Raw genomic sequence first — 19,746 nt, 5'->3', positions numbered from 1 at the left:
GGTCTTTTTCCGGTTGGAGGTTTGTGATGAGTGGTGTTCTGCAGGGCTCTGTACTGGGCCTCTGCTGTTTGTGATATATGTAAATGATTTGGAAGAAGATATAGCTGGCCTGATTAGTAAGTTTGCGGACGACACAAAGATTGCTGGAGTTGCGGATAGTGATGAACGTTGTCAGAGAATACAGCAGGATATAGATAGGCCGGAAAATCGGGCAGAGGAATGGCAGGTGGGATTTAATCCAGATAAATGTGAAGTGATGCATTTTGGTAGATTTAATGCAGGGGGAAGCTATACAATCAATGGCAGAACCATCAGGAGTATAGACACACAGAGGGACCTGGGTGTGCAAGTCCACAGGTCCTTAAAGTTGGCAGCACAGGTGGAGAGGGTGGTGAAGAAGGCATATAAGAACATAAGAAATAGGAGCAGGAGTAGGCCATCTGGCCCTTCGAGCCTGCCCCGCCATTCAATAAGATCATGGCTGATCTGTCGTGGCTCAGTTCCACATTCCCGCCCTCTCCCCATAACCCTTAATCCCCTCTCTTATCAAAAACCCATCAACCCGCTTCTTAAAAATATTTAGCGAGGTAGCCTCCACCACTTCAACGGGCAGACAATTCCAGAGATTCACCACCCTTTGAGTGAAGAAGTTCTTCCTCAACTCTGTTCTAAACCGCCCCCCCTTTATCTTGAGGCTGTGCCCCCTAGTCCTACTGTCCTTTCTGAGCGGGAAGAGTCTCTCCACCTCTATCCTATCCATCCCATTCATCATCTTATACGTCTCAATGAGATCTCCCCTCATTCTTCTAAACTCTAATGAGTACAAGCCTAGTTTATTCAGCCTCTCCTCATAGCTCAACCCCCTCAACTCCGGCATCAGCCTAGTAAACCTCCTCTGCACTCCCTCTAAGGCCAAAATATCCTTGCGTAAGTACGGCGCCCAAAACTGCACACAGTACTCCAGCTGCGGCCTCACCAATGCCCTATACAGCCGCAGCAAGACCTCCCTACTTTTATATTCAATCCCCCTCGCTATGAAGGCCAGCATCCCATTCGCCTTCCTGACCACCTGCTGCACCTGCAAGCTGGGTTTTTGTGACTCATGCACAAGGACCCCGAGGTCCCTCTGCACCGTCGCCTGCTGCAGTTTTTCTCCACGTAAGTAATAATCCTTCCTACCATTATTCCTACCAAAGTGTACCACCTCGCACTTGCCAACATTAAATTCCATTTGCCAGTTCCTGGCCCATTCGCCCAGCCTATCTGGATCCTTCCGCAGACTCTCCACACCCTCCGTACAATTTGCCTTTCCACCAATCTTGGTGTCATCAGCAAATGTCGACACCATACACTCGGTTCCCTCCTCCAGATCATCTATATAAATGGTAAATAGCTGAGGCCCCAGCACCGACCCCTGAGGCACTCCACTAGTCACCAACCGCCAATCCGAATAGCACCCATTGACCCCCACTCTCTGCCTCCTATTTGACAACCAATCCTCTATCCACACTAACCCCCCACCCCCAACTCCATGTCCCCTGACCTTCTGCAATAACCTCTTGTGAGGTACCTTGTCAAACGCCTTCTGAAAATCAAGAAAGACCACATCCACTGGCTCTCCTCTATCCACCGCCCTAGACACATACTCATAGAACTCAAGTAAATTTGTCAGACACGACTTCCCCTTAACGAAACCGTGCTGCGTCTGCTCTATCAAGCAATTCCCCTCAAGATGCCTCGCTATTTCCTCCTTGATGACGGATTCTAACATTTTACCTACAGCAGACGTTAAACTAACCGGCCTATAATTCCCTGCCTTTTGCCTGGCACCCTTCTTAAACAACGGCGTAACATTAGCCGCTTTCCAATCTTCTGGCACTTCCCCGGAATCCAGCAACGTCTGGAAAATAACCACCAAGGCATCCACTATCACCTCCGCCATATGGCATACTTGCTTTTATTGGATGGGGCATAGAGTATAAAAGTTGGCATATGATGTTGCAGCTATATACAACGTTGGTTTGACCACATTTGGAATACTGCGTCCAGTTCTGGTCACCACACTACCAGAAGGACGTGGAGGCATTAGAGAGAGTGCAGAAAAGGTTTACCAGGATGTTGCCTGATATGGAGGGTCTTAGCTATGAGGAGAAATTGGGTAAACTGGGGTTGTTCTCCCTGGAAAGATGGAGGATGGGGAGCGACCTAATAAAGGTGTATAAAATTATGAAGGGCATAGACAGGGTGAACAGTGGGAAGCTTTCTCCCAGGTCGGAGGTGATGAACACAAGGGTCACAAGTTCAAGGTGAGGGGGGCAAGGTTCAACACAGATGCCAGGGAGACGTATTTTACACAGAGAGTGGTGGGGGCCTGGAATGCACTGCCAAGCAAGGTGGTTGAGGCGGACATGCTGGGATCGTTTAAGACTTATCTGGATAGCCACATGAACATACTGGGAATAGAGGGATACAAATGAATGGTCTAGTTGGGCGCATGAGCGACGCAGGCTTGGAGGGCTGAAGGGCCTGTTCCTGTGCTGTATTGTTCTTTGTTCCTGGCTTGGGTCACTATCAGTGTGGACAACTGGAGAGAACCAATTGCCTCTCCCTGTGTCTGCATGGATTTCCTCCAGGTGCTCCGGTTTCCTCTCAGTCCAAAGACAAGCTGGTTAGGTGCATTGGCCATGTTAAATTCTCCTACAGTGTACCCGAACTGACACTTGAGTATGGCGACTAGGGGATTTTCACAGTAACTTCATTGCAGTGCTAATGTAAGCCTACTTGTGACACTAAATAAACTTAAACTTGAGATTGATGTGATGCTCTACCACTTCCAAAGTCTGGAGTAAAATCTTAAGATGACATAGAAGAAGCTTCAAAAGCTGAAAGCTTTCTGGATAGAGTTTACGGTTAATTTTGAGAAATGGATTGTGGATTTAATGGATCTGATTTGGGGGCCCTAATTCTGAATCTAAACATGACATTTGCAAGTCCTGAATTTTCTGACACAAATCTCAACCTAAGCTCGTGCTTTTAATTATCCTTCTCCCTCCCCTGATAAAACATCTGCCTCTTTCATCATCTAATTGCTTCCACGAGTTTACAAATGGCTGGGTATTTGCTGATGGATGTATGATAATAGAACTTCTGTTAAACCAAATCAGCAGTTGCACTTAACTAGCATTTGTCGTTGGGTAAACAGTGCAGGTGGGAACTTTGGATAAACAACTTGACAGATAACTGAGGACTGGATACAGATGTAGCTGCAATCTATGTGTAAGCAGAGATGCTGATGCTCATATGTTTCCTTCTCTCAGTATTTTTCACCATTTTTAAAAGACCATTCCCAAAGCTACCCACAGATGAAATATTGGTAGATAAATTATCAAATATCCACAGTTAGTCAGCAAAAATTGCTTTGTACTGTATATTGGAGAATATATTCTACTGCTATAGGAGACTGTTTCAGGCTAGAATGTCCAATTTCTATGAATACAGGCATGACAAGGTCAACTGAAGGGTCATGGTTCTCTCCAGATGGACAGGTAGCTACAAATCCTTATCAGAAACACCATCGTGAAATGGCTGATTTTTCTCTCTGTCATTGAAGTACAATGTCTGAATTTTAGCGCCTGAAGAATGGCAAATACAAATCTTTTATACGTAGATTTTGCAAAGTAGACAATTAATGACCGTTTAACTGCCTATCCCACCACTGCTGATGCTCACTGTTCTCTCCAGTTGTCCAAACAGTTGCCACCCAGTTTTACTGGTGGAGTTCTTACTTGGTCTTCATTATGCAAGCTTAGCTGCATAATTTTTTTGACAACTAGAGAGAACTGTCAGCTTGGATTAATATGTTGTTCTTTCTGTGATCTCTTTTGTCAGTATTTATTTGCACAAGATTAAGTGGTGTGAGGTATTTGAAGTCTTTGTATTTGATACTTTAGTAATCAGCCTGAATTACACTTTTATGTGGTTGTAAGCACAGTGGTGTTTTTTCAAAGCAAGTTTTATGAATTGGTGTTACTAAGCAGCTTCACACACGCTACTATTACTGTGGGCCCATTTGTCCTTACATTGTGTAAACTGAGTGAATGAGCATGGAAGATGCATAAGTTGGCATGGGAGCTATAAGGAGTCATTGGGATGGGTGGTGGACATGAGTTGGCACTGAGTTGGAATCAAGAAGGCATGGAAGGGGCATAGGCCTTTTGAACCTTCCTTTCAAAGTTCCTGATTTCAGGCTACCATTCAAGACTCCTCTGAGGGACCATAAACTGCAAACCTTAGAAAAGCTGGCTTCACTCCACAAAAATTGAGATGGGGGCAAGGAGATGTCTACCTCCACAACAGAGCCAGGCTGGAGTTGGGAGTACAAGGGGATTAACCACATAGCACCTGCGAAGGTTGGGACATTGGAAATCCCAGGGTCCTGCCCACCCTTTTTAAATGGCTCTGGAGTCATTTGAACTCCACACAAATTAAAACCCTTTAATTCACTCAAAACCCATTCGCTTACATGACATTAAAGTCAGGCCCATCGAATTGATGTTATTCTTTAGTGATATTGTGAAGTTTTGTTCCCTTTTACAAGTCTCAGGACCAATATATAGTAATCTAGATGAATATGTGGTGCCTTTAATAAATTTGGCAAAGGATGAAATTACAAAATACTGTCGTCACTGACTAATTAGCACGGTGTTATAGATCAGGTTAGAAACTCCCGAGTACTTTATGGAGACCACCCAAACTGTAAGTTTTGCAACTTGAATTTGGCCAGGATGAGCATGATGTGTTTCACTTCACAAATTCAACAATCCATTACAGAGTTTTTAATCAAAGTTTATTTAAGAGTACAGTTAACACGTATAGAAAGAAAATTAGCAATACCTTTTATCAATTACAAACAAAAAAACAAAGAAAACAACTGCAATAATGTATTAACCCTTAATTGAATATTAAAGCTGTTACAACAAACCAAACACAAACCAATCATACACAAAACCCTTTTCACAGGCTTAACACAACATAGATTACAATCTCACTTGACTGGAATTGTGTCTTTTCAAAGCTTGCACTTTCTTTCCGGAAAGCAAAACATTGCCTTGATAACCAGCAGAATTTCCAAATAGAACTGGGAGACAGAGATTTCAGTTTCTTTCCTGCTTGAGGTCCCTGCTAAAACTAAACTGCAGCCTTAGAACTCTCAAAACTAAAATGAAAGAAACTGTCGAAAAATACATAACCCTTTCTCTTAATAATGCAGGATCATAAAACTAATCCAAAAGTAAACACAAACAACTCCATTTAAGCCACTTAAGAAGCAATAAAAAGGACAATTTCAGTCAATTTGGCAAAGATGACATCACTGAAGCTGTGAGCTAAGAAACCATTGAAACTGAGAACTGTAGAAATCATGATTTAAAAAAACCTTTCTCTAAGAGACAGCAACGTCACATGCAACGTTCACAATTTATTCCAAAATGTACGCTCAGAGCTTGCCATTTTTAGATACAAAATGGTCCAAACTGTATTATTTAAAGCAATGAAAAATATTGGTGAAAATGAGCTGAAATATAACCTAGGAAAAATAGCATGCAGCCAGTTTTTCTTTCTCTCAAAGATGAAGATATTTAAATTTTAGCCATCACTCTTCTCATTCTTTTTGGAGTGTTCTGCTCTACCTCTCTGCTGGATTTGTGGTTTCTCCCAACTATGGTCATGGCAAATTCAAAAATAGTTTGTGCTTTCTGATTAGAACTCAAGTCAAAGCGCACATTTGAGAAGGTGTTTGTTTCACAGCTATAAAAAGAGTGTTTGCTATTGAATTCTTGATGCCACCAGAGACTGCACAATTCATCGAGATATCAGTTCCAGATAAGCTGTTATACACTGAGAAAGTTGTTATGTTTAAATAATACAGCAGAACGCAAAGAGTTAAATCTAATGAAACCTGGTACCCAACACATCTGATTGAAATCCCTCTTGATAGGAAGTCTGGCACTGTAATGTTTGCAAAAATTCTTTCTCTTCATAATGAAAGCCTTTCTGGGGTTCAGAATTTCTAAACAGTTGTTTGGAATGTATGAGTAGTCTTTCAAAGGGAGACTTCATTTAAACGGGAGTTACTTCTACGATGTTGAACGTGTGGCGCTATGTTTGTGTTGCTGTTGGACTTGGTCTCTGTTGCTCTTTGAATGTATTCACGGCTATAAAGAGTACGATCTGAAGGCAGATTGCAAACAAGGTAAATAGCACGTACGATGTTTGAAGAAAGGTGGTGCCAATAGGCACAAACTTGTGGTGTCCCATCATTGTGGGCAAGTATTAAGCAGAGGGCAGACAGTCCCCTATCAGGTGGTTGGCACTGGGACATAAGGTGAATTGGAACTCCTTCTGTTTTCCAGCAACATCAGTGAAGGCTGAGAAGTGGGTCATCACTCCACAATCTGGTGTATATGAATGAACTAGCATTTATTAAGTGCCTCTCATAACCTTATGAATATCTCTAAGAGCTTCACAACCAAGTCCTTTTGATGTGAAAGCATGAAAGAACTAAACAATGGGGTTAGTTGAAGCATTCCTTTCAGTCTGCAAGCATGACCCTGAACTTCAGTTATCTGTCATTTTAATTCCCCACCTTACTTAGTATCCTCAGCCTGTTGTACTCTTCCAGTGAAGCTCATTATAAGCTTGAGGATGAGCACCTCATCTTTCCATTTGACACTTCATGCAGCCTTCCAAACTCAACATTTGAGCTCAGCAATTTCAAACTGTAACATCTGCTCCATTTTTTTGCATGTTCTAGCCTCAATCTTGTTTTCCCTTGTTCTTTGCTATTGGACTGCAGCTGTTCATTGTCCTGCCATTTACACCTCCCCTGGTTACATTTTTTATTTGTTTCTTCAATTGTCTCATTTCTACTCCCTTTTGAATCTGCTCCACCAACTCTTCTGTCATTAAATGTCTCCCACTATCTGCCCTGTCATCTACCTTCCCTTTTGTTTGTGTCCACCTTCCCCCATTTGACAGACTTAAAACCCATTACATTGCTAATTTTCTCCAGTTCTGATGAAAGGCCATTGATCTGAAACACAAGTGCTGCCAGACCTGCTGAGGAGTTCCCAGCATTACCTGGTTTTCTTTAGACCCTACAGTGCAGAAGGAGGCCATTTAGCTCATCGAGTCTGCACCAGCAACAATCCCACCCAGGCCCTATTCCTGTAATCCCACATATTTGCCCTGCTAATCCCTTTAACCTACACACCCTTGGACACTAAGGGGCAATTTAGCATGGTCAGTGCACCTAACCTGCACATCTTTGGACTGTGGGAGGAAATCCACGCAGACGTAGGGAGAATATGCAAACTCCACACAGACAGCAAGTGATCCAAGCTGGGTATCGAACCCAGGTCCCTGGAACTGTGAGGCAGCAGTGCTAACCACTGTGTCACCATGCCAATTATTTTTATTTCAGGTTTTCAACATCTGCTGTATTTTGCTTTCGTACGCTGATCTGTTTAGCCTGAGAACCTGTGACATTGTCAACATTACTTCTCAGTTCAGAATTACCCATTAAGTTCACATTCCACTGCATCTATGATGAGTCTAACATCTATTATTGGAAAGCTGTTGGAATCAATTACTAAGGAAGTATTAGCAGCACATTTGGAAAATCATAATCTAATCAAACAGAATCAACATGGCTTCATGCAAGGGAAATCTTGTATGACAAGGGTCATGGGTGGAGAGGGGATTCACAATGTTGAAATGGTGGCATGGGCTCATTGGGCCGAAGGGTCTGTTTCCCGTGCTGTGTTGTTCTTTGAATTTATTCTTTGACTAATTTATTAGAGTTTTTTAAGGATGTCTCTACCAGAGTGGATAGAGGGGAACCAGTAGATGTGTTTTATTTGGATTTCCAGAAGGCATTTAACAAGGTGCCTCACAAAAGGATAGCCTGGCGTTGAAGGTAGTATATTGGCATCGACAGACAATTGCCTAATAGGCAGGAAACAGCGAGTGGGGATAAGGGGTTCTTTTCCAGGTTGGCAATTTGGAACCAGTGGGATCCCACAGAGATCAATGCTGAGACCACAACTTTTTACAATATGTGACTTAGTGACTTGGAAGAAAGAAGCAAATGTATTGCGGCCATATTTGCAGATGAATGGAGTATTATGTGGGAAAATGTGAAGTTGTTCATTTTGGAAGAACAAAAGAACAAAGTATTTACATTGAGTAAAACTGCACAAAACTGCAACACAGTGAGACTATCTGCATGAAACACAGAAATCTTGCACATAGGCGCAGCAATAATCAGGAAGGCTAATAGAATGTTGACCATATTTCAATGGGATTACTGCTACTGTACAAGGTAGTTGTGAAACCATATCTGGAGTACTGAGAACAGTTTTCGTCCCCATATGTAAGGAAATATATTATTTCATTGGGAGCAGTTCTGAGAAGGTTCACCTAGAATGATTTGATTTATTATTGTCACATGTATTGGGATACAGTGGAAAGTATTGTTTCTTGCACGCCATACAGACAAAGCATACTGTACATAGAGAAGGAAAGGAGAGGGTGCAAGAAATAGTGTTAGTCATAGCTAGGATGTGGAGAAAGATCAACTTCATGAGGTCGTTCCATTCAAAAGTCTGATGGCAGCAGGGAAGAAGCTGTTCTTCAATCGGTTGGTATGTGACCTCAGACTTCTGTATCTTTTTCTTGATGGAAGAAAATAGAAGAGACATTATGTCCATGGTGCATGGGGCCCTTGATTATGCTGGCTATTTTTCCAAGGCAGTGGGAAATGTAGACAGTATCAAGTGATGGGAGGCTGGTTTGTGTGATGGACTGGGCTTCATTCACGACCCTTTATAATTTTTTGCAGTCTTGGACAGAGCAGGAGCCATACCAAGCTGCGATACAACCAGAAATAATGCTTTCTATGGTGCATCAGTAAAAGTTGGTGAGAGTCGTAGTGGACATGCAAATTTCCTTAGCCTTCTGAGAAAGTAGAGGTGTTGGTGGGCTTTCCTGTAGTGTCAGCATGGAGGGACCAGGACAGGTTCTTGGTGATTTGAACACCTAGAAACTTGAAGCTCACAACCATTTCCACTTCATCCTCATTGACATAGACAGGGGCATGCTTTCCACTATGCTTTCTGAAGCCAATGACTACGTCCTTCATTTTACTGACATTGACGGAGAGATTATTGTCATCGCACTAGTTCATCAGATTCTTATCTCTTTCCTGTACTCCATGTCATCACTGTTTGAGATCCAACCCACTACGATGGTGTCGTCAGCAAACTTGAAAATTGGATTGGAGGAGAATTTGGTCCCACAGTCATAGATGTATAAGGAGTATACTGGCGTTGAGGGTGATTGTGGAAGAGGTGTTGTTGTCTGTCCTTACTGACTGTGGTCTGTGGGTAAGAAGTCTAGGATCCAGTTGCAGAGGGAGGAGGCAAGCCCCAGGTTACAGAATTGGAAATGTGTTTTGTAGGAATAATGGTGTTGAAGGCTGAGCTGTGGCCCATAAATAGGAGTCTGACACTAGTGTCTTTGTTATCCAGTCTTCCAGGGTTGAATGTAGGGCCAGGGAGATGATGTCTGCTGTGGAACTGTTGTGGCAATAGATGAACTGTAGTGGGTCCAGCAATCTGGGGGGCAGAAATTAATTTGTGCCATGACTAACCTTTTGAAGCACTTCATAATGGATGCAGAGCCACCAAATGATGGTCATTAAGGCACCCTTCCTGATTTTTCTTTGCTGCAGGAATGATGGTCGTCTTCTTGAAGCATCTAGAGACTTCAGATTAGTGTAAGGGGAGGTTAAAGATATCTGCAACTAACCCTGCCAGCAGGGTTAGTCCTATTAGGAAAGGTGGAACAGGTTGGACTTTGCTCATTGAATTTAGAAGAATAAGAGGTGATCTCATTGAATCATATAGGATTCTTAAGGGTTTGACAGGGTGAATGCTGAGAAGATATTTCACCTCATGGGAAGACCAGAGGGCATAGTCTCAGAATAAAGGGACAGAAATTTAAACTGAGATGAGGAGGAATTTCTTCTTGTGAGGGTTGAGAGTCTTTGGAACTCTTCACCACAGAGGGGCAGAATCCTTGTATATATTTAAGGCTAGGATAGATAGATTTCTGATCAGTCAGGGAATCGAGATTTACAGGAAAGTGGAAGTGAAGAATGTCAGAATGGTGGAGCAGGCTTGAAGGGCCAAACGTCCTATTCCTGTTCCCATTTCTTATGGTCGCAGTTCACCCAGCGGTCTGACCACATTCCTCCCTCATTTGACATGATCAATTTATCTCATTGCTATTAGTGGGATATTGATTGCTGCAGTTGTCGGCATAACACTAGTAACTACACTTCAAGAGTAATTCTTCAAGTTTTAAGCACTTGAAACATTTTAATATGATGAAATGTCATAAATCTAATCATTATTTATATTCCAATTGTGATTCTTTTAGTGTACTTGCAAAGTAAACCCTTTAAATTGTAATCATTCTTGCAGATTTTCTACTTCAACAAAATAACCAGCTAGTTTTGTCATTTTGTCAGTGTGATGTACATGAGACCTGATCTGATTTTTAAACCTGCTGATATTTCACTCTTAAGAGTGAATGTTTTAATTAGGTAAAATTAATGAACTAATATGTTGAGGGTTTTGATTGCTCTTTTGATCTCTGATCTTGGACAGAGTTAGCAATCTCACCCATTTCCACATTGGCTCCTGTGCCCTAGCCAGGGTCCCCATACAGTCAGAATCACACAATGCTGCTGTTATAATAATGTCAGATCACATGACAGAAGAGAAGGAAATCTGGAAGGAGAAGCTCCAATCTAATGCAGAGGTCCAAATGTGTAAATACTTGCTGTAAATCGAGAGTAATATCATAGAATCCCTATTGTGCAGAAGGAGGCCATTTGGCCCATCGAATTAGCACCGACCACAATCCCACCCAGGTTCTATTCCTATAATCCCTGCTAATCCTCCTGACAATAGGGTTTATTTAGCATAGCCAATCAACCTAACTTGCACATGTTTGGATTGTGGGAGGAAACCAGAGAACCCAGAAGAAACCCACGTAGACACAGGGAGAACGTGCAAACTCCACACAGACAGTGACTTGAGGCTGGATTTCAACCCAGTTCCCTGGTGCTGTGAGGCAGCGGTGCTGACTACTGTGCCACTGTTTAAGGAACTGCAGACTCGAGTGGCATGCATTGGGAGAATCCCTAAAACACCTATCTGAACCCCAACCAGTGGCAGTGAGTAAAAGACACCCCTACCCCCACCAAAAAAGAAATGGCTGACAGGCAAAGGGATACTCAAAAGAAAGACAAAAAAGACTCATCAAGATCATGGGGACAATGACAGATCCAGAGATTGGACAGCAGAGATCACAGGTGCAAAGCAGCAGCGCAGAAAGCAGGAACAATTCCAGGGCTTAGCAAAGATGTGGAACCTGCACGATCACTTGCAGAAAGCTCACAACAGATTTAGAACTAGAACAATTCAAGAAAAATGTTCACAAGGTACAATAATGTCAAAAAGGCCCAGTTAGTACACTATTTCATACAGTTGGATGCTGCCTCACAGCACCAGCGATCGAGATTCAATTCCAGTCTTGGGTGACTGTCTGTGTGAAGTTTGCATGTTCTCCCCATGTCTGTGTGGGTTCGTCTGGGTGCTCCAGTTTCCTTCCACAGTCCATTGGTGTGCAGATTAGGTGGATTGGCTATGCTAAATTCTCCCTTTGTGTCCAAATATATATTGGTTAGGTGAATTAGCTGTAGTAAATACAGAGTTAGAGGGATAAGGTAGGGATGGACACAGGCAAGATGCTCATCAGAGAATCAGTGCAGACTCAATGGGCCAACGGGACTTCTTCTGCACTCTTGGGATTCTATGATCACTAACAATGTGGTAGCAAGGCAAGTGGATTGATGAGGCTTCAACTTAATCCTGAAAGCTTTCGATTTTATTTCTGCATCCTTTGGAATTGAATTATTGAGGGTAAAATTTAATAGAAAGAAGAAAGACCAGGTGAAAGCATGGATTTGTTCATCAACAAACTTTGTAGGCTGCTAGGGAATTGCAATTGTGGAATGTAAAAGAGTGAGCTGATTTGCAACAGAATCATAATCGGTCCTAGACAAAACATCATCAGATCTTATACAGACAGGAGATTTAACATAGTAAAAGCAATGCAGATTGTGGGGCAAACAGAATCAGCATTTGTTGATAGAGAAGGAGAGGCCCTATGGGGAAGATTGAGTGAGACCATTAAGTTTGTAGGCCATAAGAAGGAATGTGCCCCAAAGCTAAAGCCAGGGAAAAGCACACCAACCACAATTTTGGTGTGGCTGCAACAAACTGCACAATCAAGAAATATGTCCAGCAGGTCTGGAGGGTGGGGCAGAGTGCTAATTCCAATAACAGCATGTTGTGAAGGAATATGTTTGGAGCTTGCCTTCTACCATTAGCAAGTTCTGAACCAGCATAATGACAGTCTCCTACTATACCCTCACACTCAATTGTTCCAGCGGCATCCATTTATACTCTTTGGGAGGTTGGAGGTTGAGCCAATGATCAACCCCTGTCTTTAACAACACAATTAGCTTGACATTGGAATTGCCAAAGCATAAAATTGCTGATAATGATGCAGAGTACATAACTGTGGAAAAATAGGCCACTTCAAAACCAGTCAGTTTCTTATAACCACCGACACCTACGGAAAGAGGAGGGAAATTTAATACATAGCCACATACAAGGTAAAGCAATTAACCTTCCTGGGGGAAGGAAATGATACTGAAAACAAATATTAGAGTGTTAAACTACAAGTAGATAGGCAACCAGAGAGTGGGATTTTTCAGCTCTTCCTGCTCCTGCCAACAGCCAATGGTGAACCACTTCCACCATGAAAACTCCCATCACAGGGTACCGAAAAGTCCTGACTAAAGAGTTTCTATCAGACAAAGCTAAATGGCTCAAACATTTTATATTGCAACCGATTGTCATCTATTAAATTATAAAGTTCTGGTGGGACAACTTTAAGAGTCAATGGCCAATGCATAGCAAAGCTGAAACAGAAAGACCAAGAAATCCTTAAATGTCTCCATGTTATTCAGAATGAAGAGTGCTCTACATTAAGCAGAAAGGCATGTCTAAAATGGAAATGAATCTATAAAGTGCATGAAGTTGCAGATGAGAACTACAGCAGTACATTTTGGAATGAATTTCCAATGTTGTTTACGGACCCAGAGAAGTTAAAGATGGAGTATTAAACCATCCTACAAACTGACGCTAAACCAATTTGTCCCTTCACATCAAGGAAAGTCCCTCACTGACTCTTGGACAAAGTCTAGAGTGTAATTGAAAAGATGCAACGGCAAGGGATTATTGAAGCAGTAACCATAGCAACAAAATGATGTTCAGGAATGGTTATGATCCCAAAGCCAATGGCTCGATAAGAATCTGTGTGGATTTAACTCAACAAGATGATGGTGTAGTGATATTGCCACTGGATGAGTAATCCAATGACTCAGTATAATGATACCACGGTATGTGGTAAAATTTGAATTGAATAACAATCTAGAATTAAAAGTCTAATGATAACCATGAAGCCATTGTTGATTGTTGTAAAAACCCATCTGGTTCACTAATGTCCCTTTAGGAAAGGAAATCTGCTGTTCTTACCTGGTCCTCTTTGTGACTGTGAACCCACAGCTATGTGGTTGATTCTTAAAATGTTCTCTGAAATGGCCAAGCAAGCCACTCAGTTCAAAGGTAATTAGGGATGGGCAATAAATGCTAGCCTAAATGAATGAATAAAAAACAAATCAGTGGATGTTAAACAAATCAATGGAAAGTGAAATTCACCCAATGACCTTGTGGATGAGACTTTGCCAAATTAGCCCAGATTACTTTATTTACCAAATTGGCTGTGAGCAGTGGATTTTGGCAGTTCTTCTACACAAATAATCCAGATTGCTGATCACATTTATAATGACATTCCTGCCTCTGGCAGAAAATGACACCCACCACGGCGGACGGGAGTGGAAGATTCCGTTGGCATTTTATGCCAGTGGGAAACCAAATGTCTGAGTTCCCTCCACATTGCACCCCCCCCCACCACCATCACCATCACCATCACCAATCCACCATTAAACCCGCCACAGGGAAACTGGAAATTCTGCCCATTGTCTGGCCCACTTTTCCAGACAATATTCTCGGATTTGGAGACATTCTTCATCTGGTTACTAGGCTTGCTCTATTTTTTCCTTTATTTTGCAGTAGTTGTTAAGTGCTGAGTAATGGAGGATGTATATGCTTAAACACCTTCGCTGAAGTGTAAATCCTCTTATTTGGTTCTTTCTAATGGTATTCATGTATGCCGTTGTTTGATGCTTCCCTTGTGTATATTGTGTGATGGAATCATATCTCATCGATCTCAATCTAAAAGCCTAGATTCAGGACAACATCTTCACAATTTCTTTCATTTTCAGAAGGATGACTCGTGGCTTATGGTCTGTTTTGATTTTGAAGTGCAATCCCATAATACAAAACTTTATTGCACCTTACAGCTAATACTTCTTTTCCTATTGTGGCGCTTCATTAATCTGTTTGTGTTTGTGACCTAGGGTCACAGTAGACTGGTTTATGCTTGCAGTACCTTTGCATTTTAAATAAAACTGCTCCTAGATCTTTTTGATGATGCATCTGCTGCTACTACGCTTGGTAATTTGGCGTTGTAATGTGTATTATGATTCCAGTGGCTTGACATCTGTACCTGAAAAACTTGATCATAGGTTTGGCAAACTCACATTTTTCACTCGATGTGAGGTCTGCATCCTGTAAGACTCTGAGGACCGCTCTGACTCAGTGGTCATACTCTTCTCTCATGGAGTCGTGTATTTCTGGAGCACATACTGTTCCAGAGGCAGGAGTGAAACCGATTTGCATCGATGTTAATGTGATGCAGATGAAGGCCCAAATGAAATCGTCTGCCCCCCCTGCTCACTTGTCCACACTACTCCAATGGGAAATCACACCAATCTAGAACATGTCTGGAACTGTGAGGTGTGTGAAAATTGGCAGTTACCTCAAGAAAGCCCGGTGTAGCTCATAAAGGTGAGAAGATGGAGGCCTCCAGAGACTGGACCCTGAAACACCACATGCAGCACTGGGTGGGTGGAGCATCTACCATGTGGACCTTCTCTGCACATACATCAAGGGGATGGTTGTTCTTGGTGCAGCAACCTCTTCCAGGGATTGGGTCTTCAACCAGCAACCTCTTTCAGGGATTGAGCCTTCAACCAGCAACCTCTTCCAGGGATTGGGTCTTCAACCAGCAACCTCTTCCAGGGATTGAGCCTTCAACCAGCAACCTCTTCCAGGGATTGGGTCTTCAACCAGCAACCTCTTCCAGGGATTGGGTCTTCAACCAGCAACCTCTTCCAGGGATTGGGTCTTCAACCATCAACCTGTTCTAGGGATTGGGTCTTCAACCAGCAAGCTCTTCCAGGGATTGAGTCTTCAACCAGCAACCTCTTCCAGGGATTGAGTCTTCAACCAGCAACCTGTTCCAGGGATTGAGCCTTCAACCAGCAACCTGTTCCAGGGATTGGGTCTTCAACCAGCAACCTTTTTCAGGGATTCAGTCTTCAACCAACAACCTGTTCCAGGGATTGGGTCTTCAACCAGCAACCTGTTCCAGGGATTGGGTCTTCAACCAGCAAGCTCTTCCAGGGATTGAGTCTTCAACCAGCAACCTCTTCCAGGGATTGGGCCTTCAACCAGCAACCTGTTCCAGGGATTGGGTCTTCAACCAGCAACCTCTTCCAGGGATTGGGCCTTCAACCAGCAACCTCTTCCAGGGATTGGGCCTTCAACCAGCAACCTGTTCCAGGGATTGGGTCTTCAACCAGCAACCTCTTCCAGGAATCAGATCATCAAGCTGCAGGTGAAAGGCTATAGGAGGCATTGCGGGACAATGAGGTTCTGCACTGGGGGAGAGGAAAGGCAGGGAGGAGAGGAATAAAGAGGTGGGATAGGTGTGCAGGCCTAGAAAGGATAAGAGAGAGAATCAACAGGAGTGTTGGAACCTGTAAGCTGGTATCTATGGGAGGATTGCACATGGGAGAGGGGGTGGCTTGTGCAGGTGTGAAGGGAAAGGGGGGCTTGTGAAAAGGTATAGACAAGCATGAGGAGTGTTCAGAAGTGGGGGTCAGTGGTGGATTCCTGGGGATTTGGAGGGGGGGCATACTAAGAGTACAGAAAGTAGGATGGGATGGTGATGGTTAAAGGGTGCAGTGGGAGTCAGTAATGTGGGGAGAGTGAAAGTATATCGGGTGAAGAGGCACTAAGAGACTTCTACATTTACCTGCATGGGATGGAATCTAATGGGGGAAATTGCAGGGATACAGTGGGAAGTTTGAGATGATTCCTGGGGGGGCAGGGGTCAATGGTTAAAACACTACTAAAATTTTACTACCACATGGCTGGTTGCAACTGTCCAGGGCCTTGAGGTGGTGACCTCGAGATGTTGCATGGAAGTTGGGTGGAGATGCAGGCCAGCTCAACTGGACAACTGAAGGGGAACCCCAGCATGTAGTGATTCCCATGCTAGGGTTTTGGGTCAGAGGAGAATGAGAAGTGCCAAGTTTCAGTGCGTGTGGGAGACTTCTTGCACATGTCTGTCAAGGCCCTGACAAAGAACTTTGCCTTTTTGCACATAGCTATTTCTAAGGAACATGAGATATCCCACAGAAGATGATGGGGTGCAAATGAACTATATTTTCAAAAGTGTGATAAGTCCTACGGCCGTAATTCGCCTATGCAACCATTTGTGAACTTAACTTTTCTTCCCTCGCATTACTTCCAGGTGATCTTCCAACATCCACACAAAGATGTAGGCAGCCTGCTGACACATTGGCTCTGCTTTCTGAGGTCACATTGTGACCATATCCTGGAGACCTGAGTCCTGGAAGGCCCCAGCTTATTTCAACTGCTGTGGGGAACTGCTCCTTCAATAGTTTACAGAGGATGAGCTGAAAGGGAAATTTGGAAGGGTCTGACACTCTCAGGGAATTCTGATTGGAAGTCCCAGGGTAGTCCAACTGCTGCTGCTCCTCCCTTAGGTTCCAGAAGGCTCCTGCCTGACACCTGGAGGGGAAGGAGCAGCTGGAGGAAGATGGAGGTGCCCCATATCCCTCTCACATAGCCACTGCATAGCTACAGCAATAGATTAAGTGCATCTCAGGCAGAACCTGCTGGATTATGTTCTCCATGATGCCTGCCACCCTCCCCATGGAGACCACCAAATGCGTAAAGGTTGGCATCACTTCATTAACTAGCAGGTGGATGGACTTCTCTGTCTTGCGTGCCAATCTGTTCAGGGCCTCCAACATCTCTGCCTGACTTTCCCTGATCTCTTGATGCCTTTCCAATATTTCTTGGAAAGCCGATTCAAGAGACCCATCATCAGACTCATTCTTTGCAGATGCCTCTTCCCCAGCACACCTCCAAGTGCCGGTGGGCTTGCTTCTCATGTGGTGAACACATGTCTGAGCAATGACCATCAGAATGTGAGACCTTTCTAAACAAGAACCAGTACCTACTATTCTGTGAGTCTCTGAGCTGGTGGAGGGAACGGGTGTCTGTGGTGATGTCTCCACAGGTGCACATTCTTCCTCCTCAGCCCTCTTTGGGAGGAGAGATCGAGTGACTACGTGATCTGCCTCTAACTTAGAATTACCCTTGACTCTGAGGTTTCCGTGACATTCATGGATCCTCTCTGGATGGTAACCACAAGCCAATCTCTGTCTTTGATGGATCTATGCTATTCCACCCATGCCAAGCATACTGTCAACTCCTCAAAGTTCTTGAAATTGTGGCTAGCCCCTCTCATATTCTCCTTCTCTTGTGCCAGGACAGAAAATAGAATTGAGAACTAATATGTGTCTTTCTCATGGTTCCATACTTGAAAATAACTCACTGGATTGGTTGTCAGAAGGTCCTGGGGACGGCACCCTCCAGATCAGTGAGCCTCCACATAAATAAGGAAAAGCCTCAGGGAGCCAGGAAAACCACATGCCCTCAACTCCTGAGCCCTTTTCCCTACTTCCCCCCACATCCCCACCCCCACCTCCCAGGCAACACATGTAATCTTTGTGTGAAAGGATGAGGGACCCACAGTGGCCTCGCCACCTACAGACCAAATAGACTGCAGTGGGGCCTTGAGGCATCGTTTTCTCATGGTACAACTGAGGCCCATGCCCCCTCTACCATTCAGTGAGGTGAGTGTGAGCAGTTGAGGGTTCACTTACCCTGGTGGCGTGGATGAGGTAATTCATCCTTTTTTAGCTATGCAGCACAGTCCCTTGCTGGAGGCCCTGGGCACTGACTGCCATGGAGACTTCCTCCGGTGCAGGGTTCGTCTCCTTGGCAGCCTACTCTTCCTACTCGTTGGAAAGAGGACATCCCACCTGGCCTTCACTTGATCGAGGAGGATGCCTGGGGAGGCATTGCTGAACTTGGGCATTAGAGCTCCTGATCATCTCCACAATCAGCATAGTGGGTATGTTGCTTTCTAGGCATCTTTTAAATATGAGGACTGGATATGATGGCAGGGAGTGTACCATCCAGTCCACCCACCACAAAACATGTCAGGAAATCTCCAACTGCAGAATTAATGATGGCAGTATGATGGGATACAGCATGAATTCCTGACGGCCTCTGTGGCAGGAAACATTCCCCTTTCCCATCTGCTTTGGGACTTGGTCTCTGAAGGGAAAATTCCACGCAATATGCACACCAATCCGATACTACAACAATACTTTCAACATCACAAGCATCTCACTATCATTGAAGACTTCCTAGCCTTCAGTGAGCCACTATCAGATTGAGAGTGCTTTGGCTTAATCATCTTCAAAGTTTTCACCAAGGTCATCTAGGAATAACAAAATGAATAAACGCACAACAATCAGTCTGGAGGCCTGGTATTACTCATTCTTTGGAAGAAATTATTCCTAACTGTTTTACTTGTGCTGTAAACAGCCAGAGGACCCCAGCGGAAACTTGGGTCAGACTGCGAAGTTTGAGACTTTGGGGAAGATGTGGAAGGATGTTAACATGATAGGACTAAAGTCCTGGGCATGGGAAAAGATTTGGTGTGTACATTATGCTGATGTATAATAATACCAGATCACATGACTGAAGTAAGAAGGATCAGGAAGGAGGAGAAGCTCCAACCTCATGCAGAGATCCAAATGTGTAAATATTTTCTGTAAGTAAAGAGTAACGATTTTAAGAAACTACAGCCTCCCCATGCTTTAGAAGAATAGACAATACCCAAAATCATCATCAGGATGCCAACCATGCAACAAAATACTGATGGTTATCCTCTGAACCCCTATTAGAAAGTGTGAGTAGCTGAACGTAGGATCAGGACAGTGGTGGGATGATCTGGGATTCTCCACAGGTTAACATTGCAGCTAGCCTATGATCGTACCTGAAAAATGGCCACTGGGATGAGATGCCCAGAGGGCTTCAGCAACTTATCTAACCCTAGAATGAGTTTGGGTGAAAGGGGCAAAAGGGGAAACATTGCATGAGAAGAAAGTACATGCCAATTATACTGCAGAGTACTAAATCAACATTGAAGAAAGATAAAATAATTTTTAATAAAAGGTTCCTTGACTTCTTCTGC

At 43.6% G+C, this 19,746-nt stretch overlaps 1 protein-coding gene across 1 annotated transcript in view; it reads left to right on the top strand.

The window, feature by feature from the left end:
• LOC145343931 (N-acetyl-beta-glucosaminyl-glycoprotein 4-beta-N-acetylgalactosaminyltransferase 1-like) overlaps positions 1-19,746 on the top strand; it is a 720,751-nt gene that overhangs the window by 535,917 nt on the left and 165,088 nt on the right. The gene's annotated exons all lie outside the window — the stretch shown is intronic.

The sequence above is a fragment of the Carcharhinus amblyrhynchos genome, chromosome 6 (genome assembly GCF_965287045.1).
Source record: "Carcharhinus amblyrhynchos chromosome 6, sCarAmb.v2.hapA, whole genome shotgun sequence".
In the NCBI taxonomy this organism is placed as follows: Eukaryota; Metazoa; Chordata; class Chondrichthyes; order Carcharhiniformes; family Carcharhinidae; genus Carcharhinus; species Carcharhinus amblyrhynchos.
This window is presented reverse-complemented; position numbering and strand designations above follow the sequence as displayed.